Raw genomic sequence first — 6445 nt, 5'->3', positions numbered from 1 at the left:
GGGATGACAAAGGTTAGGTTGCCATCTTAACTCTAGAGCCCGCCTATCTTGTTACATATATGCTTTCCTGTCACATGGAGTCCCAACCCCTTCCTAGCTAGTCCCCCTCCTGTTACTTGTATGCCTATTGTACAACCCCTTCCTGTTATATATGTGCTTGCCATGGCCTGCATGCCCCAGATTATATAAGGTTGTGAGATTACATTACTCGTTCTCTGCACAGACCTGGCTCCTGAAGTCATGACTGCCAAGGTGAGCACTTGCATGCTTTATCTTGATGTCTATTTAATTTACCTCTTAGTTACACAACCACCCCCTCGGACCCATTCAGTTGTGGGGAGGTTGGTACCCCACAATTAACATCATAGAGATAAGGATTTATAACAAAACAATCACATCACATCACAAACAAAAAATCATATAATACGAAGGATTATGGTCCAGCCATTTTGACATATATTTTGAGGGGATACAACTCACTCTAGTACAATCATTCACTAAATATTCATTGAGTACTTACTATATCCCAACTATATGCCATCCCCAGTCTCACACATCGAAATTACAACTGTGGTGTAATTAAGGTCTCTACGTTCATGGAGCTAAACTTCTATGGGGGGAAACAATGAAAAAGCCAATACAGATGTAAAAAGATCATTTCTAAAAGGGTGATAAGAAGAAAATGCAACAATGTAACAAGGTAATGGGATAACATTAGATAGCATGACCCAGGAAGGCTTCCTTGAAGCATCTTATGAATGAGATTTAACAATGAGAAGAATACAGTTTTGTGAAGATCTTTGAAGGGAAGAGGAGAAGAGGGTACTGTGCTAGATAGAGGGACCAGAAGGGCAAAAGTAGGCATCCTGGTGGCAATGTGGGTTTGGCATTTGGCTGCTAACCCCAAGGTTGGTGGTTTAAGCTCACTAGTCGCCAAATAAGAAAGATGAGGCTGTCTGCTCCTGTAGAAGGGCAAAGGTCCTCAGGTGGGAACAAGCTTAATGTACCTGAGAACAGGAAGAAGGTCAGTGTGACTGGAACGGATTAGGGGAGTGAGTGAGAAGAGAAGGGGGCAGGGTCATTCCCTGCTCTTTATTTTCCTGAATTAAAATTTTTCCTCTGTGAAAATTTTTAGCACTTAATAAAGTATACACTTTACTTTTTTTTTTTTGCTGTTAAATACCCGTTTTACTAGTGTGTGGGGGGCTTTCTGGTAGAAACCAGAAAACCTGCTAGACAAATTCTAAAAGAGCTGTAACACGATATACACTTTACTTTTGACATGGTTTATTTTCTGCCTCTGTAGCTTCTGGGAAGGCACTGCCCTCTCCCCAGGGCCTACAGCAATGCCTGCCACACACACAGTGCTTAAGCTATGTGTATGAAAGGTACACAAGGGCCCCCAATATGGGGTCCTGAAGGCCATGGTAGGGCCATTCTAGGCAGGGGTCCCTAGGGTTGTGTTCTTAGGTGAAGGAAGGACATTCCCCCAGATCCCACACAACCTAGTTAGGATGCAGACAGGTGTTTGATCCACCCTGAAGACAAAATGACCTAAGGAAGCAGTGCTTCTCAGTCCCGGTGGGACTTATTCAGCTGCAGTGCAGAGTCTGAAGCAGACAGACTGCTGTGGCCCAATGTGGCAGACCCCGGAGGGGCATGGTCTCTATACAAGAATATGGAAAGAAACCGCACCTTGCAGAGGGGACTTGCATCACCTCTCCCAGCACTCTCAGCTCAGCGTGGCAGTGGAACTATGAGGCTCAAACTCCTTCTGCAGTCACTAACTGGTCCTTCCTTTAGCCTTTCACAATGTCATTTGATTTTCCCATCAATCCAAAGCTGTCAATAGGGCAAGAATTGTCATTGTCATCCACAGAAGAGGGAAGTGAGGCTATGTTTTCATCAGGGTTCTTTCAGATACAAGAACCCTAACTTGAACGGGCTGACTTGGCTTCCCAGAAACAGAGCATAGGGCAAAGCTCTTAATAGTATAGTAGGCTCAGGCAAATGGAAGAAACGATAAAGTCACAGCGCTGAATGGAAAATTTCAAAGGAAAGCTCAAGAAGACAAAGTAAAATACTATAAATGAAATGTGCTGTGCAATGTGCACAGCCCTAGCGTTAGAAAACCAAAAAAGAAAGAACATGCTCAGCATATCTGAAATGGAAAGACCTCAAGAAAAAAATCAAGCCTTGAGTTGCAATATTGAAAGATTCTATGGGCAAAATATTGAATGATGCAGGAAAAATCAAAAGAAGATAGAAAGGATATAAAGTCACTGAACAAAAGAAAGAAAAACCAATTGATAGTCTACCATTTGAGGAGGTAGAATGTGAGCAAGAAGCAATGGTGTTGAAGGAAGAGGCTTAAGCAGCACTGAAAGGATTAGGCAAAAACAAGCCACCAGGAACTGGTAGAATACCAAATAAAATGTTTCAACAAGCTATGAAGCCCTGAAAGCACTTACTCATCTATGCCAGGAAATTTGCACTAGAGCTACTTGGCCAACTGACTGGAAGAGATCTATATGTGTGCCCATTCCAAAGAAAGGTGACCTTACAGAATGTGCAAAGTCTAGAACAATATCATTGTTCTCACATATCAGTGAAACTGCTGAAGATCACTCAACAATGGTTGCAGCAATACATTGACAGGGAGCTGCCAGAGGTTCGGGCTGCATGAAGAGGAGGGCATGCAACAAGGGATCGTATTGCTGATGTCAAATGGATCTTGTTTGTGTTTCATTGACTATGTCAAAGCATTTAACTGTCTGGATCATAAAGTATGGATCATAACAAAGTATGGATCACCTTGAGAAGAATGGGATTTCCACAACACTTCATCGTGCTCATGAGGAACTTGCCCATGGATCAAGAGACAGTTGTGTGACCAGAACAAGGAAATATTGCATGATTTAAGATTAGGTCATGTGCATCAGAGTTGTATCCTCTCACTACACTTATGCAACCTGTATGCTGAGCAAATAATCAAAGAAGCTGGCTTATATGAAGAATGTGACATCAGGATTGGAGGAAGGCAGATGACACGACCTTGCTTGCTGAAAATAAAGACTTGAAGCACCTGCTGATGAAGATCCAGGATGGCAGCCTTCAGTATGGATTACAACTCAATGTAAAGGAGACCAAAATCCTCACAAATGGACCAATAGGTAACATCATGATAAATGGAGGAAAGACTGAAGTGGTCAAGGATTTCGCCTTGCTTGGATCCACAATCAATGCTAATGGAAATGGCAGTCAAGAGATCAAAAGATGCATTGCATTGGGTAAATCTGCTGCAGGAGACCTCTTTAGAGTGTTGAAAAGCAAGGATGCTACTTTGAGGACAAAGGTGGGCTTGACTCCAAGCCATGGTATTCAATCACCTCGTATGCATATGAATGTTAGACAGTGAATAAGGAAGATCAAAGAATTGATGCCTTTGAATTGGGGTGCTGGTGGGGAATACTGAAAGTACCATGGGCTGCCAAAAGAACAAACAAATCTGTCTTGGAAGAAGTATAACCAGCTATGCTCCTTAGAGACAAGGATGGCGAGACTTCCTCTCACATACTTTGCACCTGTCAGGAGAGACTAGTCCCTAGAGAAAGACATCATACTTCGTAGAAGGCCCTCCATGAGATGGACTGACACAGTAGCTTCAACAATGGGCTCATGCAGAGGAGGAACTGAGGCTAGCGCAGGACTAGGCAGTGTTGTTCTGTTGTGCAGAGGAGAACAATGAGGGTTTTTATTCCTGTAAAGAGTTGTAACAGGAACCCATAAAGGTAGTTCTACATGGATGGTCACTGTGAGTTGTAATTGTCCTGACGGCATTGAGTTTCATTTTGAGAGGGATTTGGGGGGGCACATAACAATGCCTAACACATTGTAGATTCAGGCTTCTGTACTTTCTCCATGAGTGATCTTACTTCCATTTTCATTTACTCCTAAATCTATTTCCAGCCCTGGCAGCCTCTAAGGGGCCCAGATACTTGCTCATATTCCACCTCATCCTCATTTACCTAATTGCCTCCTTGACATCTCTATTCAGCTGACCCCCGATGGCATCTTGTCTCAGGATTTCCACAGCTGAAATCCCTACTTAACCTCCTCAAAGCTGCCTCTCCTGGGCTTCACTCTCCTCTTTCTCACTTTGACCGCCAATGGTCCCATCCATGTCCCATTAATGTGAGGTGACCAGATTTAAAGTGGGACAACATTGACCGGGGCGGGGTGGGGTGGTGTGGTGTTCTTGATTAAAAATTTGGTCTATATGGACCAAATAGACCATTCCCTAGCTTGTCGTGCATTCTTTCCAAAAATCGGGACTTTTAAAAAATGCCCCAAATCTGGACTGTCCCACCAAAAGCAGGACATCTGGTCACCTTACATTAATGTAATAAACTTTGAGTAAATTGTTTCAATAAATCACAATGTCCACCTTTCTCTCCCTACACTCAACCTCACATCCCTGTGTAGCCGTCCTCTTTGCACATCTAGTTCTTGAATTAACTTCTGGCATTACCTTTCGGAGGGCAACAGGTATTAGAGGGCTTCACTTAAAATTGCTGTGGTCGTATCATTCTCTTAACAACTCTGCGATTCCTTCGCATTGCCAACCTGTTCCACACAAGTCTTCTTTTACACAATACTGCCCACTTCTTTCGTTCTATATGGCCTGGTTTCTGAAGTCATGGTGGAGGCGAGCACCCAAAACTTTTATCTGTCCCTTAATTTCTTCAATTACACAACTGTTCCTTAGGACCCATCTACATATGAGAATGATCTCACAATCTATTACTGTGTAAAACAATTTATTTGTACTTCATGAGCCTATAGATTGGAAATGGTCCTCAACCTTTCTAATGGTGTGACCATTTAATACAGTTCCTGTATTAAAATCCTCACAATTGGGGACCCTCCCAATCATAAAATTATTTTGTTGCTACTTCCTAACTGTAATTTTACAACTGTTATGAATCGGATGACCCCTGTGAAAGGGTCATTCAACTCTCAAAGGGGTCACGACCCACAGGTTGGGAACCCATTAGATGTTTCTCATTGAGGATCTCTTGAGTAGTTGCAGTCAGATTTAGGTGGGAGTCTTAGTCATTTAAAGGCTCAACAAGGCTAACTAACCTTCCCAGGTGGCTCATTCACATGACTGGCAGTTGACGCTGGCTGCTGACTGAGAACTGTGGGGGCTGTTGACTAGAATATCTATACATGGTCTGGGTTTCTCACAGCAACGATGCTTCTCAGTGAGAACTTACAGAGAGACAGCATTTTAAGAGACCTGGGAACAATTTGTAGGGCTTTTTATATTTTAACCTTGGAAATTACAGAATATCACCTCTGCCACATTGTACTAGGCTAATAAGATAAAGCCCAGCAAGACTCCTAGGAAGGAAGGAGAGACTCCATAGCTTAAGAATAGTAGTAAAAAACAAAAAGCTAACATCTTTAGCCTACGATAGTCTACCTTCTAGACATAAATTACTTATATTTTTCTCATGTGTAGAATATACTCATCTCTTCCCAAACCAAATGAAGCCCATTTATTCCAAGTCAATTTCAACTCATAATGATCCTATCGGACAGAGTAGACTGCTCCACAGCATTGCCAAGACTAAATTTGTATGGAAGCAGACCACCACACCTTTCTTCTGCCAAGTGGTTTGTGGATTTTGGATTTGATCCACTGACCTTTGGGTTAGTGCCAACTGATTCAATCACTATGCCACAAGGGTCCTCATGAGCTAGCTGTCCAGTCGTAGCTTTAACCAATGAAATGTTTCCATCACCATAAACCAACACTAGTGCTCCATAAGTAATAACTTGTTCCTGGTAATATCTAAGACTCTTAAGTCTCTATACATATCCTGTTTTGGTCTTTTTATATAAATGCGGTCCTACAATATTTGTCCTTTTGTGATAGACTTATTTCACTCAGCATAAAGTCTAAGTGCCATCCCTATGTCACATATATCAAGACTTATTTCTCTTCCAATGTATGTTTCACCACACTTTATTCATTCATCCACTGATGGGCATTTACATTGTTTCTACTACTTAACTATTGTAAACAGTGAGGCAATGAACATTGGTGCACAATGTCTGTGTTGCTGTTTTCAAGTCCCTTGGATATTTTCCTAGCAGAATTGCTAAGTGATATGGTCATTGTATGGAACACACCAACAGACCATCAGTTGATCATATGCAAGTTTAGGTGGGAGGTAAAGAAAATTGAAACAAGTCCAGTGTGTTAGTCTGGGTAGACTAGAGAAACAAATCCATGGACACACACGTGTATAAGAAAGAGATTTATATACAAGAAGAATTGAACATTGAGAAAACATCCCAACCCAGCCCAATCCAAAGCCATAAGTCTGATATCAGCCCATTATGACCAATACCAATCTATAAAATCCTCTTCAGA

At 42.0% G+C, this 6445-nt stretch overlaps 1 non-coding gene across 1 annotated transcript; it reads right to left on the bottom strand.

The window, feature by feature from the left end:
- Positions 1-1201: 1201 nt before the first annotated feature.
- On the bottom strand, positions 1202-1263 carry LOC115869566. Its single transcript, XR_004046240.1, has one exon. It is a non-coding gene; the product is annotated as a U7 small nuclear RNA (small nuclear RNA).
- Positions 1264-6445: the final 5182 nt, after the last annotated feature.

The sequence above is a fragment of the Echinops telfairi genome, unplaced genomic scaffold (genome assembly GCF_000313985.2).
Source record: "Echinops telfairi isolate 266 unplaced genomic scaffold, ASM31398v2 ScPeMD7_31;HRSCAF=116, whole genome shotgun sequence".
In the NCBI taxonomy this organism is placed as follows: Eukaryota; Metazoa; Chordata; class Mammalia; order Afrosoricida; family Tenrecidae; genus Echinops; species Echinops telfairi.
This window is presented reverse-complemented; position numbering and strand designations above follow the sequence as displayed.